This window comes from Triturus cristatus, chromosome 6 (assembly GCF_964204655.1).
Source record: "Triturus cristatus chromosome 6, aTriCri1.1, whole genome shotgun sequence".
Taxonomy (NCBI): Eukaryota; Metazoa; Chordata; class Amphibia; order Caudata; family Salamandridae; genus Triturus; species Triturus cristatus.
Window position 1 is genome coordinate 1,630,820,069 of NC_140589.1, and position 19,895 is coordinate 1,630,839,963.

Consider the following 19,895-nt stretch of genomic DNA (forward strand, 5'->3'; position numbering starts at 1 on the left):
TGAGTTTGTTGTGACCAGAGACCAATAGTCCAGTGAAAACTGGACTTTTGTTGGCCCCAACAGGACTTCAAGGGACATCAACCCCGGTGGCCAAAATTACCGCATCAAGACTATAGCCAAAGTAGTAGTCCCAGAAAGCCCCGCCATCGCTGCATAGCATCTTCATCATCTTAAAGCATCTTCAGCATTGTGTATCCCTTGCAGCACGACTACTCCATTGATTTCTATAGCGGTTTACCCATAGAGCCAGGAACTGGACTCAAGACTACTTTGGTAACAAGATAACTGTTCTACAAATCATTACTGGCCACCTTGACTTGCTTCCGGTCAGAATAGATCACCCAAAGTGGACAAAGTATCTGAACACAACTTCATAAACATTTTACAAATTTTCTGCTAACCGCAGTTGTTAGCAATTTACATTCTGAGTAAAAAGCAGTAATTTATGTTTTACTTTAAAATCTATATCTTCGGAACACTCTGATGGATTTTGTTTGTTTTAGTGGCTAAACATTCATGAAAATAGGATCTATTTTTGTTAATTGGTGTTGGTTGTTTCCGTGTTGTGTGGCTTTCTTATTCAGTTGTTTTGGTACTTCTAAATGCTTTGCAATTGTTCCTTTATTTAAGCCGGACTGCTTAAAGCCACAGTTACCGAGGGTTGAGCTAAAGGTTTTACAAATTAACCTGACTGGACACAGGATGGTACCATGAGTCTTTTACATGGTGAGGTCACACAATCACACCATATAATACACTACTTTCCTCACATTGGTGGGTGTGGTGGGAACTTGTGTTTTGGAGTACCAGACAATAAATCAGAAACCTCTGAAAATTCACCAAGTTGACACCTAAGTAACAGTTGTTAAAATCTTTCCAAGTTCGGAGTCTTCAAGGCAGCGTTCTCCCAAAGTTTACCAACTTTTAGAAAAGTTTGCAAAAGTTTTTGAAAGTTTGAAACAGTTTGCTTAAAGTTTAATGAAGTCACAAAAAGTATGGAAAACATGGAGATCGACTTGGCCACCCTGCCCACCCTTAAATTCAATAAAATGAGGACACTCTGCAACGAGAGAAGGATCAGGGTGGAAGCTCAGCTAAAACGGAGGATCTAGCAAAAGCCTTCAGGGCTTCGTAAGTTGGTAAGAAGCTCAGCAAGCCCGAGCACTATTGGACAACTAATTTGTCGCTGACAATGGAGAAGACGATGATGACAGGGCTGTCATTGAGGAGAGGGAGTAGGGGGACAAAAACAGACTGGCCCCCAAAACCAAAGCATGCACCCCTTCCCAACTGGGTGTGAAAAGTGCACTACATCAGAGACTGGGCCAAGGAATCTTTAGGCCCAAGCTAGCCTCCTAGAATGTGAGGAGATGCGATTGGCTTTGGAGGAAAGAAAATTGGCCCCTGAGGAGAAAAGGGTCAAGATGGGCTTAAAATCCAAAGGTCATGGTGGCAGCAACAAAGATACAGAGGTAGTTGCAGGGGTTTTCTATGATCCTAGATTCCCCAAGGGTATTATTCCAAAATAAGTTGACGGGGATGACATTGATAAGTGTCTGGTATCCTATGAGAAGGCTCTAAGGATGAGACAGGCAGGTGCCCAATACCTGGGGTCCTTACTGCAGGAACTAGTTCCAGTGGTGGGTAAGGACAGGCTCCTGACACTTGAGGATGATGTGGCTACGTCCTACCCACACATGAAGGAGGCACTCACTGAGCACTTTGGGCTCATCCTTGAAGAGTACAGACAGAAGTTCAGGAACACACAAGGGGGATTACAGAAATGGGTCGACTTTGTGGATGCTTCTATAAAGGTACCTAGTGGGCTGGATAAAGGGTGACAGAATGAACACTTATAAAGAGCTCTACAATTTAATATTAGATTTAATAGCAACAGAGCTCATTCTCACTAAATGTTCCTCAGAGACGTTACACCAGCACCTAGTTGATTGCAAGCCATCTAATCCTAGAGAGCTGGGTAAGATAGCCGATGAGTGGGTACGAAGTAGGGTGCCCAAAAAGTCCCATAGAGGTAACCCTAAGAAAGGGGGGGATAGGCTTCCCCTTCAAGGGAAGGAAGTAGGCAAAGATAAATAGAAAGAGACCCCTAAAGAGCCCCAAAGGAATGCCTAAAGGGGGGGAGCCCAGAGCCACAACCCATTCCAAGGGAAGTGGGTACCTGGGAAAGAATTATGACCCTTCAAAGACTGGGGTGTGGTATGACTACCAATGGCTAGGGCACAAAAGGCAAGATGCAGTGTGCACCAAAATATCACCCACTGGTGACCATTCCACAGGCACTGTGAGGGTAGGGATGTGGGGGGAATTTGTCCCTGGGAGTTCCACAGACGCCATCTTAGTTTCCCTGGGCGAGGAGGAAATTGAACCCTCGGCTCACTGGGCTCCATGCATGAAGGAGTATAGGCAGAACCCAAAAATCAATGGGGTTGAAAGTGAAGTCTCTGAGGGATACAGGTACCAGCACAACCATGGTCATGACTAAGCTGGTTTCCAAGACCAAATAATCCCAGATGAGGTGCGACAGCTTGTCTACTCTGACAATGTTACAAAGTCACATCCCATGGCTATGGTAGGCTTTGTCTGGGGAGGGGTTACTGGTCCAAAAATGCAGCTGTGTCCCCTGCCATCCCAGTAAAATGTCTGGTGGGAAATGACCTTGAAACTTCTGCCAGGGCAGAGGTGAAGGGAATGACTCATGCAGAAATGCCGGATATCCCTAAGTGGGTGTGTTTCTCTACATGAGCACAAACGGCCTTGAGGGAAAGCCTGGAGGATATGTCCCAGGTGCCTAGCAGAGTAGAGCTTCAAACTGCAGGGAGCACAGCTGAGAGGACTTGAGCCAGGGAGAAAAGACTTATTCCACTCTTGAAGAGCTGAGATAGTCGGCTGTCAGACAGGAACAAGGAGATGCTAGTGGTACCCATAAGCTATAATCGGGAGGAGAGAATCCTGTACAGAGAGGCAAGATACCCCAAACCCGAGGCAACCAGGAGAGTGGTGGTCGGCCAACAGTACAGAGAGTTCCTCCTTAACCTGCCCCATAACATCCCCTTAGTTTGGTGTTTGGGGAAGAGCAAAACTTGTGAAAGGTTGGTCAATCATTTTTATTGTCTTCAGAAGTCTGAGAAAGTGAAGGAGTTCTGTCAGTCCTCTCAAGCCAGTGGCAAGATAAGGGGCAAACCAAAGGCTCTTCTAATAACGCTCCCTATAGTGAGGACTCCCTTTGAGAGGATGTAGATTGACATTGCTTGTCCCCTAGACTCACAGACAGCCTCTGGAAACAGGTTTATCCTGGTGATAGTGGACCATGCCACTAGATATCCAGAAGCTATATCCCTTACGGAAGTCGCTGCTCCTACAGTAGCTAGGGTCCTCCTTGGAATCCTCAACACGGTTGGGCTCCATAAGAAGGTATTTTCAGATGTGGGTACTAAATATGTCAGCCTATCTGAAAGCATTGTGGGATGAGTGTGGTGTGGCTTACAAGTTCACCACCCCTACCATCCGCAAGGAAAAGGTCTTAGGGTCTTTCCTACTCCGTGAAGGCGCTGTGGGATTCCTTTTGGCATATGTTCGGTGACTCCGCGACCAGGCCCCGACTCGCTAGGCTGAGGCACTCATTTTGTCAAACTTTCATTTGCTTATATATATATATATATTCACTGAAAAAACCATAGGTTTCACACATGTTATAGTTAGCGGAAATTTTACTGATAAAAAACCAGTGAAATTCCCCCGTTATAGTTAGTGCAGGCAACTATAACTCACGCGACCGCAATCCTCTGCTGATGCTAATACTGTATTTAGACACTTATTTGCCCATGTCTTCTTCCATACATTTTTAGCTATACATATATTACAAATATTTTTTTTTCATAAAGACACATATGTCATCAGCAGAAGATTGCGGTCGCGTGAGTTATAGTTGCCTGCACTAACTATAACGGGGGAATTTCACTGGTTTTTTATCAGTAAAATTTCCGCTAACTATAACATGTGTGAAACCTATGGTTTTTTCAGTGAATTTGCAAGGTTTTTTAAATGCTAATTCCTAACTATAACGTGTGTGAAACCTATGGTTTTTCAGTGAATTTGTACGTTTTTTTAAATGCAAAGTTACTTTACGCCATTCGTGGCGTGCGCGCCCACTTAACGCAGTTCGTTCCGTGCGCGCACGGTAAGCACGCGGTGCGCTTCGCGCACCGCGCGCCCACTTTACGCAGTTAGTGCCGTGCACGCACGGTGGGCACGCGGTGCGCTACGCGCACCGCGTGCCCACGTTACGCTAGATCGGCCATGTACGCACGATGCGCTTCGCGCACCGTGCGCACATGGAGGACATATGATGCACTTCGTTTTGAAAGGTAATATTTTAATTTTTCGTAATTTTTATAAGCCATGCACAAATGGTGCCCTTCGGGCAACATTTGCACACGGGGTGGAGAGAGTGTGGATAATTTTTTCTTTTATTATTTTTGTTTATAATATTGTGGTTTTTCACACCTCTAATAAGCCCTGCACATTTGGTGGCCTGCGGACACCAAAAGCACAGGGGGTGGGGAGAGTGTGGATAGTGGTTTTTTTATTAACAATTTTTACCGTACGCGTACGGTAAGCGTAATCGGCGAAATTAGCGAAAAAATAAAAATTCAATTTTTGGCCTTGGGGGGTCTTTGGGGACTCCCTCATCATGGCTATGTGTGTGGGAGCTGTCTAAACAGCCCCATTACATGTTTATTGGTTTTATTTAACAACCTAACTCTCAGTGCGAGAGAGAAAATGGCGGCCGCCGCTTCCTGGTTTCGGCCGATTCGAATGTTTACTAAGATCTAAGAGCCAATCAGAATCGCGCTCGCGCACGCCACCGTACGCGTACGGTAAGCTTACGGTAAGCGTACCGTAAGCTGGCTCAGATATATATATTGATTTAAAGGCTATTTTCTCAAAAATCTACTGAACAGATTTACACCAAACCTACAAAAGGCACTTCCTTGACCTGAGGACTACCTCTCTGCCAAATTTCTAGTAATTCTGTTCAGCCGTTCGGGCTGTAGCCCTGTCTAAAGGTCCTATGGAAAAATGCATGGGAAAAACGCGTTTTGGGACCCCCCTTTTATCTCAGCCCCCGCTTGACGAATCCCCCCGAGACTTTCAGGATAGGAGCGGAGCGTAGCGCCCCACCTATTTTGAGAAATTCGCGAGGATTCGTCGACCGGCGCCAAAGTTATTCCAAATAGAATGTTGCGGTTTTCCTATGGAAAAGGGGTCCTAACTATAACTACCTACTGGCGACCGCCAGTAGGTAATATATATATATATATATATATATATATATATTACCTACTGGCGGTCGCCAGTAGGTAGTTATAGTTAGGACCACGTTTCCATAGGAAAACCTCAACATTCTATTTTGAATAACTTTGGCGCCGGTCGACGAATCCTCGCGAATTTCTCAAAATAGGTGGGGCGCTATGCTCCGCTCCTACCCTGAAAGTCTCGGGGGGATCCGTCAAGCGGGGGCTGAGATAAAAGGGGGGTCCCAAAACGCGTTTTTCCCATGCATTTTTCCATAGGACCTTTAGAACGAGCTACAGCCCGAACGGCTGAACAGAATTACTCAAAATTTGGCAGAGAGGTAGTCCCTAGGTCAAGGAAGTGCCTTTTGTAGGTTTGGTGTAAATCTGTTCAGTAGATTCTGAGAAAATAGCCTTTAAATCAATATATATATCTGAGCCCGCTTACGGTACGCTTACCGTACGCTTACGGTAAGCGTACGGTGGCGTGCGCGAGCGCGATTCTGATTGGCTCTTAGATCTTAGTATTTTTCGATAAATAGTATACCTCTGACACCATTAATCACACGTTTTTTATGTCAGCTAGTCTATTTAATGACTGCGATTGATGACATTTGTTTCATTTACTTGATTTGTTTAAACAGTATAAACACTACTTCATCTCTTGTGACACATTATTATATACAGTGACATATATATACATTTGTACAGTGACTACGTGAAGTATCAATAAATACAATTACAGTGAATTTGAAAATGTACAAAAGATAAATCAATTTAACATATGAAACAATCAAAAAAATCAATTTTTCATTAATTGTATGTCCGAAATAAATTGTCTGTGAGGACTTTTGGCTAGTTGGGTCCTGTAGTCCCGGCTATAGTTGCGGTCCTGAGCAGAGTCAATTTCAAGACTCAAAAAGTTTATTGGGGCATACTTTAATTTATTTTAATATGTATGCTCTGGGGGGCACTGTTATAAATTACTTTCCCCTTCTACTACTATTGATCTCTGCTTTTTTTCGCCGACGCGTTTCGACCTGTAACAATGGGGACCTGTGTCTTGGTTCTGAGGTCGTCTTCAGGGCTGTTCTATAGATGGGGTTCGGACTTGTCTCGGCTCTTCGAACGTATGTGATCGCTTGTTTGTCTTTATCTTGCCGTTCTGCTGATGGGCTGCCGGCTCAAATGGGTGATTTTTGCTCTGACTTGTTTCTCTCTTTCGCAGTGTCGGGTTTCTGTTTTAATCTCTGGAGACTCCGGCGTTGGTTTCACGGTCTCCGCTGTTCTCGTGTTTCCGGCATTTCCAAGGTTGCTTCAAACAAATCTTAGATCTTAGTAAACATTCGAATCGGCCGAAACCAGGAAGCGGCGGCCGCCATTTTGTGTATTTCACTCTGAAAAAAAAGAGTGAAAACAAGGAACGGGGGCAATAAGGAGAGTTACAGACCCCCTTACATTTGTGAGGGGGTCAAAGAAGGACTGTAAAGTACAAAGAAAACATTTATTGATTTTAAAAAAAATCACGGGGTACGCGTACGGTAAGCTTACGGTAAGCGTACGGTAGAAAAAAAAAAAAAAAAATGAAAATCAGATTTAAGTGTTTAGATATTAGGGGGCTCTAAAAAGAGCCGTTGTGTTTATGAAATGATTTTTTAGTGGTACCTACAAGTAAGTACAGATTTGTTGACGTGCTTTCTTGCTTTGTCATCGCACCTCGTGCCCACCGTGCGTGCACGGCACTAACTGCGTAAAGTAGGCACGCGGTGCGCGAAGCGCACCGCGTGCTCACTGTGCACGCACGGTGCGCGAAGCGAACTGCGTTAAGTGGGCGCGCACGCCACGAATGGCGTAAAGTAACTTAGCATTTAAAAAACCGTACAAATTCACTGAAAAAAACATAGGTTTCACACACGTTATAGTTAGGAATTAGCATTTAAAAAACCTTGCAAATTCACTGAAAAAACCATAGGTTTCACACATGTTATAGTTAGCGGAAATTTTACTGATAAAAAACCAATGAAATTCCCCCGTTATAGTTAGTGCAGGCAACTATAACTCACGCGACCGCAATCTTCTGCTGATGACATATGTGTCTTTATGAAAAAAAAATATTTGTAATATATGTATAGCTAAAAATGTATGGAAGAAGACATGGGCAAATAAGTGTCTAAATACAGTATTAGCATCAGCAGAGGATTGCGGTCGCGTGAGTTATAGTTGCCTGCACTAACTATAACGGGGGAATTTCATTGGTTTTTTATCAGTAAAATTTCCGCTAACTATAACATGTGTGAAACCTATGGTTTTTTCAGTGATATATATATATATATATATATTCACTGAAAAAACCATAGGTTTCACACACGTTATAGTTAGGAATTAGCATTTAAAAAACCTTGCAAATTCACTTAAAAAACCATAGGTTCTGCGGCGGACTCTGGGCTGAGGGGGCCGTGGACTCCGGAGACGTCGGAGCTGGGGCGGCGGCCGCCATTTTCCTGCTGACAGAGGCCCTGGAGAGCGGAGGAGACTGGGAGCCGGAGCCAGCTGCCTGAGGCGCTACGCACTGGTAGGGGACGGCGACGGTGGTGACTGTGTGGCGGCGGTGGAAGTGCCGGGGGGAGACCCGGGCGGCGGCTCCCGTGCAGCGCTACTCGGCTGGACTTTGCATGCCTGGTGCCGGGGGCGGAGAAGCTGGCCGCCATCTTGAGGGCTGGGAGCGCCCCACGGAGTGGACGGCGCTGTGGGAGACTTCAGGCGAGCACCGGCGGATGTGGTGAGGGGCCCCCGAGGCTGGTTGGTGGTGGCCTGTGGGCCGTGCTCTTGGGCCCTGGATTGGCGTGGGGCCCGGCCCGGAGGATCCCTGCGGGTGCCCTTAACCGCGGAGAGTGGGCCTGTCCCTCTGTGCCCTACTACGGCCCTCACTTGTGGAGACTGTTGAGGGTTCTGGGCCCCGGAGCGCATTCGCGCGCTTTTGCCCCACCAGTCCGACCCCTGGAGATCGATCAGCGCTGGGCGTGAGTCCTCGGAGAGCCGGGGGAAGCACCGAACGACGACGTTGCCCGCTGCGGAGAGTGTTCCTCTGGGGGTACTTGCAGCCTCCCTGAATGCCGCCGGGGCCGGACCTGACCCGGGGGCCGTCTTGAGGTGTGGTGGGCTCCTCAGCCGGGCCTGCGGCCTGTGGCGACTGCGTGGACCTTGGGGTGCTGAGCGCGACCTGCTGTAGCCGCCTGGCGGTGCGCCTGCCCTCCGGGGGGCCTGATTCCGCACGGGGGGGAACGACCCAGCAGTGTTCCTGACATGACCCGCACGAAAGCAGCGAAGGGGCCCCCGGCGGACTCTAAAGACACCTCAGTTATGGACCTGTGGGGCAAGTCGGGCGCCATGCCGTCGGGAGCGGGCGCATCCGCTGAACCGGTCACCCAGTCCTTCATGGCGCTGTTTATGCAGGTGCTCAAGGCGGAGATTGGGTCGCTTCGTACTGAGGTGCAGGCCTGCGTTAAAGACCTTCGAAAAGATGTGGGGGAACTGGGTGGCAGAGTGGATGACATGGAGAAGACCCTGGATGCTCGCACAGAGGATCAGGAACGCCTGTGGCAGCGGTTGGCGACCCTAGAGGAACAACACGTCGAGCTCCAGATCAAGCAGGAGGACTTGGAAAATAGGGGGCGCCGGAACAACATCCGCATTAGGGGTGTCCCATCTGGGGCGGAGGGCACAGACATCATGACATTTGTGGCGGAGTTGCTCCATGACATCCGCGGAGACGACGATGCCTCGCCGCCGGCGCTGGATCGAGCGCACAGGGCCTCGGGACCAGCGGGACGGCCTGGACTTCTTCCGGACATCCTGACGCGGGTCCACTTCTTTGTTGAGAAGGAGGCGATTCTCAAAGCTGCCAGAGATAAGCCCACGATTCACTACAAAGGCATGTCCATTCAGCTGTTTCAGGACCTGGCTCCTACGACTCTCAGGCGCCGCAGGGACTTCAGGCCCATCACGGACGAGTTGAGGGAGCTTAATATTCGCTACCAGTGGGGGCATCCCTTCGCCATCATGTTTCAATGGGAATCCAAGCGCCGGGTGTTGCGCTCCTATCGGGAAGCGGCCCAACTGCTCCAAATTCCGGACTCTCCGCCGGCTAGCCCCATGCGGCGACCTGCTGTTCACAGATCTCCGCTGAAGCCACAGTGGTCCACCGTGCGACGATCTCGCCGCCCCTCTTCTCCGGATGGCAGCAGGGCGTCCCGGGATTAGCAGGATATTATCCAGCACATCAAGTCCCTGGAAGGGGGCCCGTCACTGTCAAGCTCACAAGCATCTCCCCTCAAGTGAGGCCCCATAGGGGGACCACCCCAAGTTGGAACCGGTCTTTGGTGTTGAGCAGACCTTCTGCCGGATCAGACTATAGCCCACCAGGAAGATTCTGCTTGCCTGCTCCTGGCGACGTGGCTGGCTGCGAGCTTTTGCCTGTTGCTGGAACTTCATCTTTCCTGAGGAGGCGGCGGCCCGGAGCGGGCCTTTCTGATTTGGTTTCCCGGTCTGGCGATGACGAACCCCCACACCTATCCATGGGAGAGTGACATCTCCAGGACAGCTTGTGCCGTAGTGCCTGGCTACTCCCTGGACTGGAATAGGACATGTTGGCCATGTTGGCCGTCTCTGTGTTTCCATGGTTTGTTTTGTTTCCTTTGGCCCTTTCCCTTCGCCCTTCCTCCCTTCCCCTGGGTGCCCCTTAGGCGGGGGGCCAGGCTAGCGCCTGGATGATAGGAGACCGTGCTGCTTCCCTTATGGCTTTGGAGCTATGACGTCGGATCCTTGCTGGAAAATTCTCTCCCTTAACGTAAAGGGGCTTAACTCTCCCAATAAGCGCCGCCAAATATGGCGGTACCTACTGCTCCAGAACCCTGACATAATTCTTCTCCAGGAGACCCACCTCCTTAGGGCAGATGTCACCCGCATGGCTCACCCCCGCTTTCCTCGGCAGTTCTGGGCCTCGGCCACCACCAAGACGGCGGGGGTAGCTATCCTCTGCAGGGCAGGGATTACCCCGGGCGCTGCCAAGGTGGTTAGGGATGGCGAGGGCCGTTTCTTGCAGGTTGAGGTCAAGAGGGGTCATCGCGCGCTTACCCTATGCAACTTCTATGCTCCCAATCAGGGTCCAGATGCCTTTCTGCGCAGGCTGATCAGGGAACACCTTGAGCCGGTGAACACGGACCTCGTAGTGGGCGGTGATTTTAACCTGGTGTGGGATGCGGAGCTCGATCGCTGTGGAGGGGCTTTTCACGGGGTGGGGGCCATGTCTGCGGCGGTCAAAGATGCCCTTGGGGCTTTAACCCTGGTTGATGTCTGGTGATACCTCTCGCCGGGCCGGCGCGATTACACGTACTATTCACATGCACATCGCTCCTACTCTCGTATAGACATGTTGCTGGTCTCCCACGCCCTGCTAGGGGATGTGGCTGCGGCGGCGCACTCTACCATCTCCATATCCGATCATGCCCACGTGGAACTGTGTCTACGCGAACACCGCACGGGTCCTCCGCGCTCCTTTAGGTGGCGGTTTCCTGACCACGTCCTCCGGAACCCGGTGAACAAGGAGGAAATACAGGTGGCTATCCTGGCGTATTTCGAGGCGAACGATCTCCCGGGGACCCCCTTCCCCTCCTGTGGGATGCGTTCAAGGCTACCATAAGGGGTACTCTCACTGCCATCGCTGCTGCAAGGGCGCGGGAGGCGCTGCTCTATGAGACCAAGCTTACGCGGGAGGTCCAGACGCTGGAAAAAATGGACCAAGAACGGCCGCTGGCGGCACATAAAAGACGCCTGGCGATCCTTCGCGGCCAACTCCGGGTGCATCGGACGAACAAGGCGGAGCGGGCCCTGCTGTCGCTTAAGCAGCGATACTACGCCGGGGGAAATAAGGTGGGCACGGTCTTGGCACGACGCCTGCGTACACGGGCAGCGAAGGCCCATGTGGCGAAGCTGCGGAGGGCGGACGGGTCGTGGGCTGTCACAGAATTGGACAAGTTGCAGGAGTTTCAGGACTTCTACGCGACCTTGTATACCGCCGACCCACCGAGGGCGGATTTGATCTCGTCTACCATGGGCGCCTGTGTTTGGGATCCGTTGAGTGCGAGTCAGTCTGAGCTTCTGGAAGCTCCCATCACCCCGGCGGAAATGGCTGGCGCTTTGAGTGATCTTCCGCTGGGAAAGGCACCGGGCCCGGATGGGCTACCGGTGTCCTTCTATCGCGCCTTTTGGCCGCAATTACAGCCGTATCTTCTCAGGCTCTTTAACTCATTTGACGAGCGGACGGGGCCCTCACTGGACATAGCGATGGCCGAAATAGCCCTTATACCGAAGCCCGGGAAGGACCATACCCTTTGCTCCTCCTATCGGCCCATTGCCCTGCTAAATACGGATCTTAAACTGTACACTAAGCTTCTGGCCAAGAGGATTAGTGCTCACATGCCCAACCTCATTGAACCGGACCAGGTGGGGTTTATCCAGCACCGCCAAGGGGCTGACAATGTGCGTCGAGTGGCGCACATAGTGGGGAAAGCTAAACATTGGGGGATTCCTGTCTGCTTACTCTCGCGGATGCCGAAAAAGCGTTCGACCGTGTGGACTGGTCGTTCCTGGGGGCGGTTTTGCAGAAGGTGGGCCTGGGTCCGAGGATGGTGGCGCGCATCATGGCCCCCTATATTTCGCCGGTGGCTCGAGTGCGCGTGAATGGCCAGCTCACGCAGGCCTTCCCCATTTGCAGGGGCACACGGCAGGGCTGTCCCCTGTCGCCCCTGCTGTTTGCGCTGATCGTAGAACCTCTTGCAATCCTGGTGCGACGGGCTCCCGACGTCCGGGGTATATCGCTTCGAGGGGTGGAACATAAGATCGCTCTCTTCGCAGATGACCTTCTCCTTACTTTATCTGACCCGTCGCGTTCGTTGCCAGCATTACATCGGCTACTCCAAGACTTTGAGCGCACTTCCGGGCTTAAAATCAACCATACGAAATCTTGGGCCCTCAATATCTCGATCCCGGCCGAGGAGCTTCGTTCGCTCCAAGCGACTGTCCCGTATCAATGGGCGGCTGAGTGCGTGCGCTATCTGGGCCTCAATTTGACCCCAGATTTGGCCACTTGGACGCAGGCTAATTGGCAGGAATATATGCTTTCGGTCCAGCAGGACCTGCGCGGGTGGAAGGCCCTACCGCTTTCCTGGCTCGGGCGACTTAATACGATAAAGATGTCGATTTTGCCGAAGATCCTCTACCTCTTCCAGACGCTGCCAACACCGATTCCGGAACATCAGATACAGGGACTGCAACGCGAATTGGTGGCCTTTATCTGGGGCGGAAAGAAGCCGCGCCTCTCTAATAAGCTCTTGATGCTTCCCCGCGATAGGGGTGGCCTTGCCTGCCCGAACCTCCTCGAGTATTACTGGGCGTCGCATCTCCGAAATGTCCTGGAATGGGGGGCATGGGAGAGCGAAAAGGTGTGGTTCCACATGGATAGGGCTGTCACTTGCCGTCCATTGTGGAACCATGCCTGGCTACCCCGGGAGGCGCGTCATCGTAGCGCTTATATGGCCATACCCACTAAGACGGTCCTGGAGATCTGGGATAGGGTGTCAGTTCGCCGGGGGCTTACCACCTTCCCGTCCCCCCACACCCCGATTGCGCGGAACCCGCAGTTCCCCCCGGCGTGTCGTCCGCCCTACTTTGCGAATTGGACGGAAACTGGATGTCGAACAATTGGGAATCTCTTCACGGGCGGTGGTCTAAAATCCTTTGCCCAATGCCAGCTAGAATTCGGGCTGAAGGACAGCGACAAGTTCCAGTATATCCAGCTTCGGCACTGGATTCAGGGCTTCTCCTTGACTCGGGCAGCCACGCGACCCTTCACCCCGTTCGAACAGCTCGCTCGTACGTTTGGGGCGTATAAGGGACTGATTTCCCGCATCTATGGGATGTTACAGCGGTCGCAGCGTTCGGACCCCCACCCTTACCAACTGCGTTGGCAGACTGTTCCCGGCTCAGGTGTTACTCCCTCTCAGTGGGCCAGGCTCTGGAGGGATATCCCGAAACTTTTACGCAGCATTCCCCAGCAGGAGTCGGCCTACATGGTGATGACAATGGTACTACACCCCTGCCCGGCTTCAGAAAATGTTCCCCACGACATCCCCCCTATGTTGGCGCTGCACGCAGGCACTGGGTGACTTTATCCATATTTGGTGGACATGCCCCCTCCTGGCTATCTTTTGGAAGGAAGTTTTAAGCCATATCAAACGGGTTCTGGGATACCCCCTGCCTGCGGACCCGTTGGTGGTGGTACTGGGCCTCTGACCAGCGAACACGCGAGCCATGACGGGTCGTGATCGGCACCTGAGCCTCCACATGCTAAGTGCTGCCAAACAGACGGTGGCCCTCTATTGGAAAAAGGCGGAGACGCCCTCCATAAACGTATGGTTCACTCGCCTGTGGCATGTGGTGGCGATGGAGCTGCTCACGGCACGTCTTCAGCTCCACGACACTCACTTCGAGAAACTCTGGAGGCCTTTGGTGGACCACCTAGGGCGCTTGGAACATGCTCGATTGCAACCACCACGACTTCGAGCCATGCGGCTCTTCGACGATGCGCTGTGTCCTGCGGATCCAGGGGGTTTCTGGGGGTCGCTGAATGATAGGTGATTTGGGTTAGCCCCTGCCACCCCCTGAGCGGGGGGAGACCCCTGCCTTTGAAATACTGGGCCCTCCCAGCCTCCATGGGCTGAGGATAGTGGTGATGACACTCCTTCCCCCCCGTCGACCCCCCCTCGCTCTACTCCCGCCCCTCTCTTCCCGTTCCCTTTCCCATCCTCCTCCTCCTTTTTCTTTTCCTTTTCTCTTTTACGTTATTTAATCCCCTTTTTATCATTCTTGTTATTATCTTTCCAGTTGGTCTCCAATTTAGCGACTGTTCTGAAGGGTTCGCATGCGGCGATATAGAGGTATGTCTGGGGCGCCTTGCTGCGCGTCCTTCCTTTGCCATGATCAGCCTAGCGAGGATGGAGCTAGTCTTTACTTTGGATGTCCTTGCTGGGTGATTGGGGAGGCATGAGCGGGGTGGGGTGTCTCTCCGGGGGCGGTCCTCGGGAGTGGGGACCACCTGGGGGGACATGCTCCCTGGCCCGGTTGTGCGCAGCTGAGACTAGGACGACATGGCACTAGGCGTAGTTATGGTGGCAGTATGCCACAGTCGGGTCATCCCGCTGCCCTCCCAGAACTCTGCATCGTACTAGAAAGGGGGCCTGCACGGGGCGCGGCTGGGGCCTTTTCATCTGCCGCTGCTTCCTGACGCACCGGCAAGTGCTAATGCTTGTCCTTCTGCTGTAAAGATAAAAGTAGACATAGAACTGCCGGGGAGAGTGTCCATGGTTGAGATTGCATGTACCTCTGCACTTGGGATATGGCATGCCCCTCTGATTTCCTGGGCCCTCGCCCTATGGTGTTTGTGTCTAATGGCTGCCGGCCTATATGGTTGTAGGCAATACAGCTGTGTACTGCGCCAAGTGCGACCCTTCTAAAACTTAATAAAAAGTTGTTTGTAAAAAACCATAGGTTTCACACATGTTATAGTTAGGTGGACATTTCACTCGTAAAAAACCAATGAAATTCCACCGTTATAGTTAGTTCAGATAACTATAACTCGCGCGCCCGCAATCCAGTGCTCACGACGTCACATATTTCATCACTCATGACATGGTCAGTGGCATCACTCATGACATCACTGATGACATCATCCTTGTGATAGAGTGGCGGTCGCGCGAGTTATAGTTATCTGAACTAACTATAATGGTGGAATTTCATTGTTTTTTTACGAGTGAAATGTCCACCTAACTATAACATGTGTGAAACCTATGGTTTTTTAAGTGAATATATATATAAATAAGATTTATATAGCATGCACATGACTCTTGCAGGTATCAGAGTGCTTTACAATGTGCAAGGAGACAGGTGGAATAGACAATAACATCATCAGGGACGAAACAGGCTATGACAGAATCCCCAAGAGAGACCACCTTAGGGTCCAAGACAGGCACAAACAAAAAATAAGAACATAACATGCGAGGAATAAGCATGTCTGCAGACTAAGTTACAAATCGTGTCCAGGAGTAGAATTCGTGAGTTCTAAAGCAGAAATTTGTTCATCAGTATCACTTTAACTTCTTTCTTGAATGAAGCAGTTGAGGGGTTCAGTCTGACTTCAGGGTTCGGTGTTCCATATTCTTGGGGCAATACCTGAAAAGGCTATTTTTTTTTGCAAACAAATGTTCATTAGCATTTAGAATAAGACATGGATAAAGGCTTGGTTATATGTTTTCTTTTTACAGAATTGCAGTGGTTTCAGCAGCAGGGTGCTAGTGCCTCTATATGCTCTACAGCCCCCAATAGCTCCAGTTTTTGTCCAAGGTATCTAGGAGTGTTGAAGAGCAAGGCTTTATATGTCATGCATGTGATTTTCAAATTAATCCTTGCCTCATATGGGAGCCAGTTTTGAACCGGTGATGAGCCTAGCAGCAGAGTTAAGAGAGGCTCTTAGTGGTGCCAGCTTAGATCTGGGCAGGCCGCAGAGGGTTTCACTTCCATAGTCCAACCTGGGAACCACCAGGGCTTAAACAACTGAGTTGAAGTCATCAGGGTCTTATTTTTCTTAAGATGTTCATGTGGAAGTTCGCTACTTTGTTGACAGAGCTAATGTGCTCCTCCATGTTCAGGTTCTTGTCAATCGTTATTCCCAGAGATCTCGTTGAATCTATAATGTGTGGTAAGCAGTTAAGAGTGGTTAGTTGCTTCATCCATTCTGCAATGTCCAGTGAGTGTTTAGGTGGGGCAATTAAGAGGAATTCCGTTTTAAGAGTGTTTAATTTGAGGTGGTTAAAGGTCAGCCAGTTTTAGGGTTTTTGTAAGGTTGTGTTGAGCGACCTAATATCTTCGGGGAGAGATTTTCAAGTACAGTTGTGTGTCATCTGCGTACATGTGATAATGGATGTTAGATAAATCCAATAATTCTTTTAAACGCTCCATGAACAGTTTAGAAAGCATGGACCCCTGTGGGACCCTTAATGTGACCTGAGTAGGGTTGGATAGGGATGTATTGACCTGGATTCTTTGAGTTCTGTTGTGGAGAAAAGAAGCAAAACAGTTAAGAACGGACCTTGAAAATCCCATCTTACGTTCAAGTAGGTCTACAAGGCTGTCATGTTTGACTGTATCAAAGGCTGACAAGAGGTCGAGGAGGATAAAGAGGGCACGATTTGCTCTGATCCAACATTTTTAGCGCATCAACAACTATGAGTGTGAGTGCAGATTCAGTGCTGTGGCCCTGATGGAAGCTGGATTGGAATTGATCTAAGAGACAGAATTGTTCAATGTGGGTGCATAACTGTACATGGACACATTTCTCAAGGAGCTTCGCAGGGGTCCAAATATTGGAGATTGGGCGGAAGTTGTTTAGTTCTGTGTAGGAGAGTAGGATCTGCTTCACATGGGTACCACCACTTTTTGCTGGTGTTTCACTGTTTTTCGACCTTAGTCTGGCTGTGGCCCTGCTAATCAGGACCCCAGCCTAGCTGCTTCCTCTCTAAAATGGTTTCCATGTACATTAGGTACATTTCTAATTGGATTCTGGAGTGCATTATAAGCCCCTAGTATATGGTATACTATATACCTAGGACATAGCTATCTCAGAGGCCTGCCAGGGGCTGAAGCATGTATTATGCCACCCCTGGGAAGCACTCCAAAATGACACCACATGTCTGCTACTGCAGCCTGGGTAAGGTGGTGCTTGCACCCCTTACTGTGGTATAGGCTACCTATATCACTACCATTGCACACACATATAAAACCTATAAGTCACTCCTATGGCAGGCCTTAACAATCCTGAAGTGCTTGGTTTTTATGTGAGAGGGAGCCCCTGCATAAGCAGAGCCCTTCTGCAGCGTTCGGAGTACCTCCCCTGATGCGGTTTGTGGTGCAGCCTGACCATATACTCTTAAGTGCATTATAACCTCCCGGTAAATGCTAACTTTGGACTTGCTGCACGGAAACATGTCGTGTTTGGTGTTAAACGCTTTGGAATACTACCACCCCCCCCAGCCAGTTCTGGTGGCGGGGGTAGCATTCCACCCTTCTAGAGGGAGAGACATGTTCACACTGGTCTAACCCAGTAGGACTTTCTACAGCCCTGGCATAACAAAATGATGCCTCTGCCACAGACACGGGTCTGGCCTCCTGCTGCTGACCGAAACTCCGGCAGGCGAGGCCTGGACAATAGGTTTCTTATCCCAAGGAGGTGTGACCACCTCCCCAGACAGGCAGATGTGTATTGGGGCTGGGCGGGAGCACTCTCTGGTCCTTTCAAGTCCTGCACTGGGGGCACACTTGGTGTCCCTGTGCATAGTCCAGTTCAAACCGTTTGCAGGGCCTACCTGCCCCTGCTCTGGCACGAAACTGGACAAAGGAAATGGGTGTAACCACCCCTCTTTCCAAACCCTCCCATAGGTGGGTCCCTAGAGTATGTCCAACTCCCAAACTTTGTAGAAGTATGGGAACCCAGTCCTTGCAACTTTAGATTACCCTGGACGAAACTCTGCAATATATATCCTGGACCTTCGACGAGGCTACCTTGAGTCCACAGCAAAGCTGAGGCCCGTGGCTATCGTGGGTGACGTGGAACCGTGACCCCTGGACACCGTGAACTTTTGCAGCTCCATCATCTTCCTGGTCTTCCTCGAAGTTGTGCTTTGGGCTCCGAGTAGCCCCAGCCTTGAGCATCTCCTGCACCGAAGACTTCTGGCCTCCACTCCACGAGTGACCCGTGGGCCAGTTTCCAGTGCGACCGCTCGAGGCTCCTTCGCGATCGCTAGCCCGTTGGCTAATAGGTCCCCACAAAGGCAACTCCTCTTCTGAATGGGCTTTCCTGGTTGCTCCAGACGTGCCCCAACTTACCCTTGCTGAGTGAGTCCCCCAGACCTTGCTGGTCTGCACCGCTGTCCGTTCTCTGATTCCAAGTGAATTGCCGTTGCCAAGGCTTGTTGGGTCCAATCTGGTCGCCGACACTGCAGCACTCGACAGACTTCGTGGGACAGCTCGAATCCAGCTCGTGGTCATCATAGGCGCCTCCTGGACCTCGTGGCTGAAGAGTCAAGACACCCGTCTACTCACCTGAAGCACTCAACATCTGTGGGCATTGGTCTATCATGCCCTTGGTCGCTGGTAAGTGTCCCAGACGCTGCCCCCTCTGCTTTCAGGTTTCTTCCATCCTGGATCCAGGCTTGGATCGCTTCGGACACTTCTCTTCATGGCAGCAGCACTTCTTCGCCAGCTTCCATTGAAATCGACGACGAGACCCGACACCAAAAGACACCTATGCACCCGGCTTCCCTGGGTGAGGTAACACGAGTGCTCCGGTGCTCCCGTGGGTGCTAGCCCTAGAACTTCCTAAGTCCAAAAGGGTTTGGTCCTGACTCATTTCTGAGTGTCCCTAATCTTTTAATTTCCAACTGCGACATTGTCCATAGAAGCTAACGGGAACCCGCGGCTGTGTTCACACACTGCACACGGCCCCCGTGGGTCTCCTGTGTCACTACCTTGGGTGGTTCCTTGGGGTCCCAGCAATTCTACAGGCTCTAGGCCTTGTGTCTAGTTCAGTCGTGGTTCTTATACCACTTTATTGGTATAGGGTTTGGTACGCCCCTAGGGCCCAAACTTGTATTTGTGCTATTACTGTTGATTGCTAACTTGTAACTTAAGTACTTCAAACTCCAGTCTCATAAAGAGACTAGAGGGGTGTGTTTATATTAAAGACATATATTTTAAATATATACCTGGTGTGGTTGTCCTTTCATTTGGTCATTCAAGAGATTATAGACTGGTAAAACAAGCTGGTTTACATTCCTTCAAGACTTAGCCTGAAGGCTGCTCTCCATAGCTACCACTAGGATAGCTTTCAATAAAGGTTGTCTTTAACCTATCACCATAAGGGGTTGTTTGGACTGATACAGGGTGCCCACTATAACTAGTGGACAGCATATATTAGGCCAACTTCTCACATTCTGTGGGTAGTGGGTTTTTTCAAAATAGGTTTAACCAGCCCAGCTTTAAGGCATTCAGGGATAGATCCTTGAAGTACTGAGGCATTAACTATCTTGGTTGAGATAGGGAGTAATTTTGATCTCCCTGAAGACATTCGCCGACAGAGGGTCACTAAAGTGGTTTGAGGGTTTTAGTGCCGTAAGGATTTTGAAAATGGCACTTTCATCAAAAGTTTTGAATATGCCACAAGGAGCATTGTTTTTGTGCATCTGAGCTGAGAGACATGATGGCTCAGCGATCCGGGGTGTGGGGGGGTGTTAATATGCGGTGTGAAAGGAAGGTGCTCCCTAGCTATCCGCAGATCACTTTCGATCTTCCTTGTCTCTTCTGCAAAGAAGGAGGCAAAATCCTAGCAGCTTTTCTGTTCGGCAAACCCTGTACAGGAAGGGTTGGGTTGTCTATTAGATTGTAGCTTGACAAGTTTAAACAGTTTTTTGGACA

General features: G+C 50.3%; 1 protein-coding gene across 1 annotated transcript in view; it reads right to left on the reverse strand.

The window, feature by feature from the left end:
• CAMKMT (calmodulin-lysine N-methyltransferase) overlaps positions 1-19,895 on the reverse strand; it is a 1,482,081-nt gene that overhangs the window by 1,438,582 nt on the left and 23,604 nt on the right. The window lies entirely within an intron of this gene.